At 43.6% G+C, this 13,539-nt stretch overlaps 1 protein-coding gene across 4 annotated transcripts in view; it reads left to right on the forward strand.

Moving 5' to 3' along the window:
• LOC110535542 (partitioning defective 3 homolog) overlaps window positions 1-13,539 on the forward strand; it is a 542,091-nt gene that overhangs the window by 272,704 nt on the left and 255,848 nt on the right. The gene's annotated exons all lie outside the window — the stretch shown is intronic.

The following is a 13,539-nucleotide window of genomic DNA, read 5'->3' on the forward strand; positions in this document are numbered from 1 at the left end:
TCTATATTATTCGTTGCCATCTATTTACCACCACACACCGATGATGGCACTGAGACTACACTCATCGAGCTGTATAAGGCCATAAGCAAACAAGAAAATGCTCACTTTTACTCCACACATAGAGACGCATACAAAGCTCTCCCTCACCCCCTTCATTTGGCAAATCTGACCATAATTCTATCCTCCTGATTCCTGCTTACAAGCAAAAACTAAAGCAGGAAGTACCAGTGACTCGTTCAATACGGAAGTGGTCACATGATGCGGATGCTACGCAAGAGGGCTGTTTTGCTAGCACAGACTGGAATATGTTCAGGGATTCATCCAATGGCATTGAGGAGTATACCACCTCAGGCACCAGCTTCATCAATACAGTTGAAGTCGGAAATTTCCATACACTTAGGTGGGAGTCAATAAAACTCGTTTTTCAACCACTCCGCACATTTCTTATTAACAAACTATAGTTTTGGCAAGTCTGTTAGAACATCTACTTTGTACATGACACATGTACTTTTTCCAACAATTGTTTACAGACAGATTATTTCACTTATAATTCACTGTATCACAATTCCAGTGGGTTATTTCATGGCTTTAGAAGCTTCTGATAGGCTAATTGACATAATTTGAGTCAATTGGAGGTGTACCTGTGGATGTATTTCAAGGCCTACCTTGAAACTCGCTGCCTCATTGCTTGACATCATGGGAAAATCAAAAGAAATCATCCAAGACCTCAGAAAAAAATGGGAACAATTTCCAAACGCATGAAGGTACCATGTTCACCATGGGACGACGCAGCTTTCATACCACTCAGGAAGGAGACACGTTCTGTCTCCTAGAAATGAACGTACTTGGGTGCGGAAAGTGCAAATCAATCCCAGAACAACAGCAAAGGACCTTGTGAAGATGCTAGAGGAAACAGGTACAAAATAATCTATATCCACAGTAAAACAAGTCCTATATCGACATAACCTGAAAAGCCGCTCAGCAAGGAAGTAGCCACTGCTCCAAAACCACCATAAAAAAGCCAGACTACGGTTTGCAACTGCACATGGGGACAAAGATCGTACTTTTTGGAGAAATGTCCTCTGGTCTGATGAAACAAAAATGGAACTGTTTGGCCATGATGACCATCGTTATGTCATTAGAGGAAAAAGGGGGTCTTGCAAGCCGAAGAACAACATCCCAACCGTGAAGCATGGGGGTGTCAGCATCATGTTGTGAGGGTGCTTTGCTGTAGGAGGGACTGGTGCACATCACAAAATAAATGGCATCATGAGGGAGGAAAAGTATGTGGATATATTGAAGCAACATCTCAAGACATCAGTCAAGAAGTTAAAGCTTGGTCGCAATGGGTCTTCCAAATGGACAATGACCCCAAGCATACTTCCAAAGTTCTGGCAAAATGGCTTTAGGACAACAAAGTCAAGGTATTGGAGTGGCCATCCCTATACCCTGACCTCAATCCTATAGAACATTTGTGGGCAGAACTGAAAAAGTGTGTGTGAGCAAGGAGGCCTACAAACCTGACTCGATTACACCAGCTCTGTCAGGAGGAATGGGCCAAAATTCACCCAACTTATTGTGGGAAGCGTGTGGAAGGCTACCCGCAACATTTGACCCAAGTTAAACAATTTAAAGGCAATGTTACCAAATACTAATTGAGTGTATGTAAATTTCTGACCCACTGGGAATGTGATGAAATAAAAGCTGAAATATATCATTATCTCTACTATTATTCTGACATTTCACATGTATTTGGCTAAGGTGTATGTAAACTTCAGACTTCAACTGTAAGTGCATCGATGACGTCATCCCCACAGTGACCATATTACAAAGGGAAACCCAGCCTCGCGCTGCCCATGCGCTCCGTAGCTGATGTCAGCAAGACCTTTAAACAGGTCAACATTCACAAGGCCGTGGGGCCAGACGGATTACCAGGATGTGTACTTAGCGTTCCTACTGCCAAGTGTCTTCACTAACGTTTTCAACCTCTTCCTGACCGAGTCTGTAATACCTACATGTTTCAAGCAGACCACCGTAGTCCCTGTGCCCAAGAAATTGAAGGTACCCTGCCTAAATGACTACCGCACTCACGTCAGTAGCTGTGAAGTGCTTTGAAAGGCTGGTCATAGGTCACATCAACACCATCATGATCAAACCCTAGACCCACTCCAATTCTTATACCACCCCAGCAATCTCAATTGCTCTTCACACTGCCCTTTCCTGCCTAGACAAAAGGAACACCTATGTGAGAATGCTGTTCATTGACTACAGCTCAGCGTTCAACACCATAGTGCCCACAAAGCTCATCACTAAGCTAAGGACCCTGGGACTGAACATCTCCCTCTAATACAGGATCCTGGACTTCCTGACGGACCGCCCCCAGGTTGTAAGGGTAGGCAGCAACACATCTACCACGGGGGCCCCTCAGGGGTGCGTGCCTTTCTGTACTCCCTCTTCACCCACGGCTGCATGGCCAAGCACAACTCCAACACCATCATTAAGTTTGCTGACGACACAACAGTGGTAGGCCTGATCACTGACAACGTGAAACAACCTCTCCTTCCGTGCGAGCAAGACAAAGGAGCTGATTGTAGACTACAGGAAAAGGTAGGGCCAAACATGCCCCCATTCACATCGACGGGGCTGTCGTGGAACGGGTCGAAAGTTTCAAGTTCCTTGGTGTCCACATCACCAACAACCTATCATGGTCCAAACACACCAAGTCGTGAAGAGGGCACGACAACACCTTTTCTCCCTCAGGAGAATGAAAAGATTTGTCATGGGTCCTGAGATTCTCAAAACGTTCTACAGCTGCACCATCGAGAGCATCCTGACTGATTGCATCACCACCTGGTACGGGAACTGCTCGGCATCCGACCGTAAGGCGATACAGAAGGTAGTGCATACAGCCCAGTACATCCCTGGGGCCAAGCTTCCTGACATCCAGGACCTATACAGTAGGAGATGTCAGTGGAAGGCCCAAGAAATTGTCAAAGACTCCAGTCACCCAAGTCCAAGTCATTGACTGTTCTTTCTACTACCGCACGGCAAGCGGTACCGGAGCGCCACGTCTAGGTCCAAATGGCTCCTTAACAGCTTAACAGCTACCCTCAAGCCATAAGACTGCTGCATAATTAATCAAATGGCCACCTGAACTATTTACATTGACCCCCCCCCCCCCCTCCTTTGTTTTTACACTGCTGCTACACACTATTTATTACTTATACATAGTCACTTTACCCCTATCTACATGTACAAATTACCACTGCACTTTGACTCGGTACCGGTAACCCCTGTATATAGCCTTGTTATTGTTATTTTATTGTGTTATTTTATGTTTTAAAAACTTTTTCTAGTACATTGTTTCATAACTCTATTTCTTCAACTGCATTGTTGGTTAAGGGCTTGTCAGTAAGAATTTCACGGTAAGGTCTACCTGTTGTATTCGGAGCATGAGATCAAAATTAAATGTGATTCGATTTTTATTTAAACCTAAAACCAAAAAACAGTGACGTTGGTTACTCCTTCTCTTCTCTTCACTCCTCAACCATTACTTTATTAAGAATCCCGAAATAGAGACACAATACTTCTCTTCCCCCTCTCTCCCTCTTTCTCTCGCTTTCTCTTTCTGTCTCTCCATCCCTTTCTCCCGAGAACTTGCCTAAGTGTGTGTGTGTGTGTGTAGTGTAGATGAAAGAGTGCAAACTAGCACACAGCTGCTTCATTACTCTCCTTTTCACATTAGCGTTAAGTTGCTATGCCACACACACACACACACACACACAGAGAGAGAGAGAGACTGGCGCATTCATGGATCTCAATAATCCATACAAGTATGTTCATAAAAATCTGATTAAGAGGACAGGGCCCCACCACTGACAGTTACTGCAAATAAAGTATAGTGGAGAGAGGAACTGGGATTTGCCTCACAGTCACACACACTCACACTAGAGTAGGTGTGTGTGTGTGTGTGTGTGGTGTGTGTGTGTGTGTGTGTGTGTGTGTGTGTGTGTGTGTGTGTGTGTGTGTGTGTGTGTGTCACCATAAACACATCATCCAGGCCCCCATCCACTACAGTGCAGTTCTAAATCATAGCGCGAGTAACATGGTACATTACTTTAGGCATACTGCTGTCAGAGAGGAGAGCGAGAGAGGACATTTCCCACACACCCAGGATACAGCCATATAAATCAACATGCAGAGGATCAGGTTTGTCTTGTTGATATTTGCTTTGTGATGTTTAATGTCAGTGGTGAATCAGGCACCACATCTCTTTATTGGTAGATTGTGGGAGGCGTCGTGTGTTTTATAGGAATTAATTGACCGTGCCTTATGTTTGCTATAAAGCTATTTTAATTACAGAATGTAAGGTTTAATGATGCTTCCATCAAAACTGTGTTCTCACAACAGATCAGAAAAGATAAACGGCGATTGTTGAGTAGTTGAACAGGGTAGTGTATCCCCTTTGTTTGGCAGGCAGCCTAGTGGTTAGAGCGTTGGACTAGTAACAGAAAGGTTGCAAGATGGAATCCCCGAGCTGGCAAGATAAAATCTGTTGTTCTGCCCCTGAACAAGGCAGTTAACCCACTGTTCATAGGCCGTCATTGAAAATAAGAATTTGTTCTTAACTGACTTGTCTAGTTAAATCAAGGTAAAATAAATAAAAATACAATTGCATTGCCTTTGCTGTCGTGCTCCCTCCCTCCCTCCCTCTCTCTCTCTCTCTCTCTCTGTCTCGCTCTCTTGCTCTCTCTCCATGACTTGGGGGCAGCGACAGACATTTAGAAAGAGCAGCGAGCGGATGCGGTAGAGCAGATGGACTGACTTATTGATAGGGCCGTCATCGCTAGCTTTTACCCATCGCTGTCCAAACCCGACGGGAGCAGAGGAAAAGGAGCTCTGATGCCTCAGCCCATCCTTGCCCAACCCCTCGCCCTTCACAGAACAGAAAAGAAGAAGGAGAATAGATGTCTATGAACTGAGGCTTGACTGAACTGTAAAGATGTTGAGGAAATAAGGGCTTTAGATCAATGGCTGCTATACCCACTACTGAAGAATTAGAGCTTGGGGGGTGAGGAGGATAATAACAGATGATGTGAGCTCCAGAGGGATTGCCCCTGGTGGGGGGAGGTTAACACGAAAGCCCTTCCTTGCCCCAGACGGCCTCATCAGTGGCCTGGCAGGGGAGGATGTGAGGAGTGACGGCAGTCAAATTCCACGTGACTGCTTAGTCACAGTAATTAGGCTTCTCCAAGCTGCTGATGGTCATTAGTAGCCTACCAAACTTGCTATAACTGCCTGGTACTCGGCACTCTATTGTCCCTCTAATCTCTCTGACATCAATGCAAATGTAATCGAAAATCTAATCAAACACATGAGAGGCTATGAGCTCATGTTGCGCAACATTTCTATAGGCTATGCAATTGCATGAGAAAACAGAGTGATTTCCTCTATTAAAAAGAGGAGGATCTCATCAGCTTTCTATAGGCTAGGCCTACTATATTTATTTCTCAACTGTTCTAGTTTTAAGCACATTGCTTCTCTTTACAACAGGAGTATAGTCCACCTGGTTGGCATGAAAATGAACCACAGGAAAAACGTCCTCCATTTGCAATATACAGTGCATTTGGAAAGTATTCAGACCCCTTGACTTTTTCCACATTTTGTTATGTTAGACTTTTTCTGAAATGGATTAAATTATTTTTTCATTCATCAGTCTACACACAATACCCTGTAATGACAAAGCAAAAACAGATTTTTTTTTCAAATGTACAAATGTATATATATATTTTTTACTGAAATATTACATTTACATAAGTATTCTCAGACCCTTTAATCAGTACTTTGTTTATCTGCCTTTATCTGGTAACGATTACAGCCTTGAGTTTTCTTGGGTATGACGCTACAAGCTTGGTACACCTTATTTGGGGAGTTTCTCCCCTTCTTCTCTCCAGATCCTCTCAAGCTCTGTCAGGTTAGATGGGGAACGTCCCTACACAGCTATATTCAGGTCTCTCCAGAGATGTTCAATTGGGTTCAAGTTCAGGCTCTGGCTGAGCCACACAAGGATATTCAGAGACTTTTCCTGAAGCCAGTCCTGCGTTGTCTTGGCTGGGTGCTTAGGGTCATTATCCTGTTGGAAGGTGAACCTTTGCCCCAGAGATCATGAGTGCTCTTGAGGGCAGGTTTTCATCAAGGATCTCTTTTGTACTTTGCTCTGTTCATCTGTCCCTCTATCCAGACTAGTCTCCCAGTCCCTGCCACTGAAAAACATCCCTACAGCATGATGTTGCCACCATAATGCTTCACCGTAGGGATGGTGCCAGGTATCCTCCAGATGTGACACTTGGCATTCAGGCCAAAGAGTTCAAACCTTGGTTTTACCAGACCAGAGAATCTTGTTTCTCACTTCTGTATTGAGCGAGTCACTGGTATTGCTTGTAAGCAGGAATCAGGAGGATATAATTATGGTCAGATTTGCCAAATGAAGGGGGACAGGGAGAGCTTTGTGTGTCTCTGTGTGTGGAGTAAAAGTAGTTTTTTTTCTTTCTCTGTTTGCACATGTGACGTGCTGGTAAAAATGAGGTAAAACGGATTTAAGTTTACTTGCATCTCCCCGGCCACTAGGAGCGTCACTTCTGGATGAGCATTTTCTTGTTTGCTTATGGCCTTATACAGCTCGATGAGAGTTGTCTTAGTACCAGCATTGGTTTGTGGTGGTAAATAGACAGCTACGAAAAATATAGACGAAAACTCTCTTGGTAGATAGTGTGGTCTACAGCTTATCATGTGGTACTCTATCTCAGGCGAGCAATACCTCTACTACCTTAATATTAGACAGCTGTTTTTGACAAATAGACACACACCCCCACCCCTCGTCAAACTAGACATAGCTGTTCTGTCCTGCTGATGCATGGAAAACCCAGCCAACTGAATATTATCCTTGTCGTCGTTCAGCCACAACTCAGTGAAACACAAGATATTATAGTTTGTAATGTCCCGTCAATAGGATAGTCTCAAGCGGAGATTATCCAGTTTATTTTACCCACTCGCCAACGAATTCTCACAAGGCCCCACGATCTCCGCCCCCTGTATTTGCGTTTTCATACGAATGACAGGGATTTGGGCCTGGTCTAGGAGAAGCAGTATATATTTTGTGTCGGACACATTAAAGACAAAACATTTGTCCTGTTCAAGGTGAGTAATTGCTGTTCTGATATCTAGAAGCTCATTTTGGTCATAAGAGTCTGTAGCAGCACAATTATGTACAAATAAGTTACACACAAAATAGCACAGTTGGTTAGTATCCCGTAAAATGGCAGTCATCTCCTCCGGCGCCATTATTAATTGATTGCATCTTGGAGCATTCGCGCTTCTATCCTACTGCCGGGTGCACATTGCTGCGCTCACAATGTTAAGAAATAGTTTATCAACATTTTAAGCTAAAATGTTCTGATCTTTTGCGTGGTTGTATTCATTTGGGATCTATCACATCCCACAACTGCCCCCGACTATGTTTGGAATATTTATTTCTCGGTCAGAATAGAGTAGGTTACATTTTTTACTATGGGGAATAGTAGACTGACATAGGCTAATGCTTTTGCTGTTAGTTAGGCCTACTCATCCTGTTGGCTGACAAAGTAAATGTGGACAGTTCTTCCAATATCTTCAGTATTCGCCTTGGAATTAGGTAAGACATGTATTGTTCCATCCCCCATGTATCTGTCTTCACTTGTAGCCTGTGAGAAAGGCCCAGTCACGTGACGGGCATTGGCTAATAAGAATTGAGCTGCTGTACTGAGTGAGAGATGCTTCGGCGCACTCAGCCGAGAGAAGGGAATTATACGTATTGTATTCAGCCCAAGGGCACAACAACCACTGGCCACGAAAGGCATGGATATTTTAGGGGGCATTATGGCCACACAAAGGGGATGCTGCCGGGAAATTTGAGGCATTATCAAGTGCTTTTCAAATTATGAATAAGAGACTGATGAAGTGTGTACAGCCTGCGCAGAAAAAACAAAACAGAACTCATGCCTTTCATGCCACTTTATTTTCTCAAGTCATCATTAGATTCACATTATGCAGCCTTAAAAATATATTGCAAATGTAAACATATAGTCTAATGTTTGTATCACAACTAAAGTTGCATAAATAACTCTAAATTAAACATATAGGAGGACTTGTTTTTTTGTTAACCCCTCAACACAGAAAACCCACATGTGCGGACTCCCTCAAATTGTTTGGAGAAAATATCCTTTCCATTTTATTCAGCTATGTTTAATTGGATTCTTCAAACTATAAAATAATGCCATAGAATTTTAAGCAAATCTTGTCTGCTAAATAAAATAGTGTATTGAGGCCTATTGACTGACAGTGAGTGAGACATGGAGGTTAGAAACTTGGTGAGAGAGAGAGGCAGGCAGGCAGTCATTGAAAAGCAATCGCCATGGAAATAACAAAAGAACACAAGAGAATCCTAGGAGACCCAACCTGTACTTGATGAAACCTTACCTCTGCACTTCACAGTGCTAAGAAGCTACCCAGGGCATAGTCCCCAGTCAACACAGACACACACACACACATCTAGTCCCCAGTCCTCCCTTCTACCTCTCTGAATAATTCATTTCTGCAGACGCAATTACTCGTTACACTAATACCAGGAACGATAGGAGCGGCTGCGTACGGCGGTGTGAGAACATTAAAACAGCACAGCACTCACACGCAATTCCGACATGCAAACACAGAGGCCAACCACAGGACCCCGTCCCTCCCACCGCCACAGCACCAACACGCCGTTGTCTGGTTTATTTATCGTCACATTTATCTACCCACCGTGCACCGTGGCTGTGTGTGCTTACAGCCGAGAGCGACATGTCGGCACCCGGACGCCGCAGGCCAAGATTGCATTTCACCTTCCACTCCTGTGATGAATAAGTAAATGTCACGCCTCAGTACCCACGCCGGCAGGCTACTGCTGTGCATACCAGGCCTTAAACACAGAGGCAGCCCTGATGATGTCATGAGAAGAAATGTATTCACCTGTTGAGTTGGTTTAGGTTTTAAGCTGCGGTCTGCTGTGCTTATTACTATTGTTTTAAAGTGGTTGCCCACTTTGTTGTCCCGAGTATAGCTGTGTGTGGTTGCCCACTTTGTTGTCCCGAGTATAGCTGTGTGTGTGTGTGTGTGGTTGCCCACTTTGTTGTCCCGAGTATAGCTGTGTGTGTGTCCACTTTGTTGTCCCGAGTATAGCTGTGTCTGTGTGTGGTTGCCCACTTTGTTGTCCCGAGTATAGCTGTGTGTGTGTGCGTGCCCACTTTGTTGTCCCGAGTATAGCTGTGTGTGTGTGTGGTTGCCCACTTTGTTGTCCCGAGTATAGCTGTGTGTGTGTGTGTGTGTGTGTGTGTGTGTGTGTGTGTGTGTGTGTGTGTGTGTGTGTGTGTGCCCACTTTGTTGTCCTGAGTAAAACTGTGTGTGTGTGTGCCGTGTGAATGCCTGCGTGTGTTATTTCCATTTGTGTTCCCACGTCACGTCCATTAATTTCAACCCTCGCACCCCCTCACTAATAGCTCCATCCAACCCCCATACTGTATGTTAGCTCTACTATTCTGGTCAGCGTTATTTCCATTCTCTCTAGAACACAGACTCCAGAGATTTGGTAAGAGAGCCCCTTGCCTAGAAATATAATCTATTATTCTATTTATAGGACCCCGATATCCCCCTACTACTAGAATCAGGCTTGGACACTCTGACTATCTTCCGATATCTATACTAGCTTACTTAGCATGAAGCAATGTAATGTGTTGGTCATGCATTCTAAGTAGTATGCAAGTACAGACATTTAACCCTAGCCCTCATTTAAATAGGCTTTGATAGGCTCGATTACAGCCATATTCTCTAACAGCCGCAACATAAACCATGCTTCATATTTATATCATGAACATAACACACAGCCAATTAACCCTAAGTGCATGCTTATACCATCAGTCCCTATAGAACTATAGAGAGTGCATCCCAAATGGCACCCTGTTCCCTTTACCACACTCTACTCTTGACCAGAGCCCATCATAAGAAGTGAACTAAATAGGGAATAGGGTGCCATTTGGGACACGCCGCGTTTTCACATGAAGAACAAATGGGCGTTAAAGGAACATAATGATTAGATGATTCTCCATGGTGACTGTTATGTTCTGTAGTTCTGGATCACACCAGTGTAATTAAGCAGTACATTAAAACCCATCTTATGATCGTATCACAGTTGTCACTGATCCATTAGGAGCCATGTCTGCCAAGCAATGAGATTCTTAATTGTGCAATTAATTACAGTCCTTCTGAATGATGTGACAGTGGGATTGATGGTTCGTTCCCAGAGAGAGAGAGAGTTTTTCTTCTGCTGGTCCCTATCAAAGGGATCCCCACAATGTTTTCTACCACTAAACTCAAATACAAACTGTAATGGCTGCAATCACAGTCGCCCCATAACCCTAACCCTTTAAATGGGCATTGAGTAAAAGGCTGCTGGGTTGGTTCCCTGATATGTCTCTGTAACCAAACAAGCATGACATTGTTTTTCTTTCCCAAACCACGCCAATGAACCTTTATTGAACAATTTCCAATGGGTCCAATTATCCTCCGCAGATGATATCTCTTGGTTTTCCCCAATCACCCCGCAATCTAGACAAAACAATTGATAAAACAAAACGAGATATGTCCTTGTGCTTGTTTGAAGTGTCTGCGTGGTACAGTGTGGTTGTGAATGGGCTCCTATACATATTCAAATCAAGTCAGCCTTCCAACCGTGTTGCTAAATAATGAGTGTTTTAATTTGTCTCTGGATGAGAGATGAGACACTTAAGGTGTTGACTCTGTTGTGTGGGCTCCTTCCCTTTTTCTAACAGGGAATAAACTAACACATTCACAGAGTTCTCGGTCAAAACCCCCCCCAGCTGTACAGGTATCATTTCTCATCATCCTGCAGTAATGAGAGTAATGTTACATGTATCCTGGAAGTGATCAACCCCTGGCTTCACTTCTGAGAACTTTTTCTTCCCCAGTACAAGTGAAAAGATTAGTCACAAACACAGAAAAAAGAAAAGCATTTGAAGGAAGTGGTGCAGAACGACATAGGAACTGACAACCCTCAATTTGATCATAAGTGCAGCCATTACTCTCTATTGTAAGTTGTGTTGACCTTCTCAAAGTATAGAGCTGTCTCTCTCTCTCTCTCTCTCTCTCTCTCTCTCTCTCTCTCTCTCTCTCTCTCTCTCTCTCTATGACTTGTACAGTAGTCGGGGGGGGGGGGTAAATGGTAGCAATTCCATTGCCACTATTTCAGTGCTATCATTTAAGAATCAGAGGAACACAGAAAGGATTTGGGTCATTTGGGGTTCTCTCTCTGTTTCTCCCCCCTCTCTTTAACTATCTATCCCCCTCTCTTTTACTCAATTCAATTTAATTGAATGTTAAGGAGCTTTATTGGCATAATAAACAAAAGTTAAATAAACAATACAACATTTACAGTAAACATTAATTTGTTAATTAAAGTTCCAAAATAATAAATACATTTCAAATGTCATATTATGTAAATACACAGTGTTGTAATGATGTGCAAATAGTTAAAGTACAAAAGGGAAAATAAATAAACATAAATATGGGTTGTATTTACAATGGTGTTTGTTCTTCACTGGTTGGGCTTCTCTTGTGGCAACAGGTCACAAATCTTGCTGCTGTGATGGCACACTGTGGTATTTCACCCAGTAGACATGGGAGTTTATCAAAATTGGATTTGTTTTCAAATTCTTTGTGGGTCTATGTAATCTGAGGGAAATATGTGTCTCTAATATGGTCATACATTTGGCAGGAGGTTAGGAAGTGCAGCTCAATTTCCACCTAATTGTGTGGGCAGTGTGCACATAGTCTTCTCTTGAGAGCCAGGTCTGCCTTCGGCGGCCTTTCTCAATAGCAAGGCCATGCTCACTGAGTCTGTACATAGTCAAAGATTTCCTTAATTTTGGGTCAGTCACAGTGGTCAGGTATTCTGCCACTTGGACTCTCTGTTTAGGGCCAAATAGCATTCTAGTTTGTAAATTCTTTCCAATGTGTCAATGTGTTGTTTCTCATGATTTGGTTGGGTTTAATGGTGTTGCTATCCTGGGGCTCTGTGGGGTCTGTTTGTGTTTGTGAACAGAGCCCCAGGACCAGCTTGCTTAGGGGGGCTCTTCTCCAGGTTAATTTCTCTGTAGGTGATGGCTTAGTTAAAGAAGGTTAGGGAATCGCTTCCTTTTAGGTGGTTGTAGAATTTAACGGCTCTTTTCAGATGTTTTTATTATTAGCGGGTATCGGCCTAATGTTCTACGTTGTACACAGAGGAAATGGGTTTGTCCCATTTTGTGAATTCTTGGTTGGAAACCATAAAGGGCAATGGGTTCTATAACTGATTCAAGTATTTTATGTTATTTTTGATGGCATAGAAGGCCCTTCTTGCCTTTTCTCTCAGATCGTTCACAGCTTCGTGGAAGTTGCCTGTGGTGCTGATTAAGCTGAGGTATGTATAGTTTGTGTACTCTAGGGCAACGGTGTCTAGATGGAATTTCTGTTTCTGGTCCTGGCAACTGGACATTTTTTTTGTCTTACTGAGATTTACTGTCAGGACCCAGGTCTGACATTCTGTGCAGAAGATCTAGGTGATGCTGTAGACCCTCCTTGGTTGTAGACATAAGCACCAGAACATCAGCAAACTGTAGACATTTGACTTCAGATTCTAGAAGGGTGAGGCTGGGTGCTGCAGGCTGTTCTAGTGCCTTCGCCAATTCGCTGATATATATGTTGAAGAGGGTGGGGCTTAAGCTGCATCCCTGTCTCATCACCTGGTTCTGTGGAAAGAAAGAGAAGTGTGTGTTTTTTGCCAATTTTACCCGCACACTTGTTTGTGAACATGGTTTTTATAATGTCGTATGTTTTTCCTCCAACACTACTTTCCAACCATTTGTATTGCAGACCCTCATGCTAAATTGAGTCTAAAGCTTTTTTGAAATCAACAAAGCATGAGAAGACGTTGCGGGGATCCGTTGCTCTGTTGCTCCTGTGTTGGGGCTACAGTTGTGGGTGATGTCCTTCAGGGTCCTGGCAGAAATTGGGATTGATTTCTTGTAGAGGTAGACCTGGTTGTAAAGGCTGTTCAAGTCCAGGGTGGAGTGGTGGGCCAGGTATACATTTAGGTTTTGAGGCACAGTCTCACGAAATGCTTCATTCACCCGCTGTATGGTGGCAGGGTGAAAGTATTTTCTGGTAGCAGAGTGGAGATAACCACTTGTGCGTTTTGGAGAAAGTGGAAGAAGCTTTTTAAATCACACCCTTGAGTGCTGTTGCCACCCTTTCCTGCTGGGCCCTCTGGTTGTTTGTGCCTGTGTGAATTATGATGTGGCTGGGGACCCTAGTCTGTCCTCTGACAACAGCTCCAGGTCATGCCTAGTGTTTGGGCACCAGAGTTTAGGCACTTTGTGTTTTTGAAAAAGTTCATCCTCTTGAATGTATTTGCCA

This window comes from Oncorhynchus mykiss, chromosome 11, assembly GCF_013265735.2.
Source record: "Oncorhynchus mykiss isolate Arlee chromosome 11, USDA_OmykA_1.1, whole genome shotgun sequence".
In the NCBI taxonomy this organism is placed as follows: domain Eukaryota; kingdom Metazoa; phylum Chordata; class Actinopteri; order Salmoniformes; family Salmonidae; genus Oncorhynchus; species Oncorhynchus mykiss.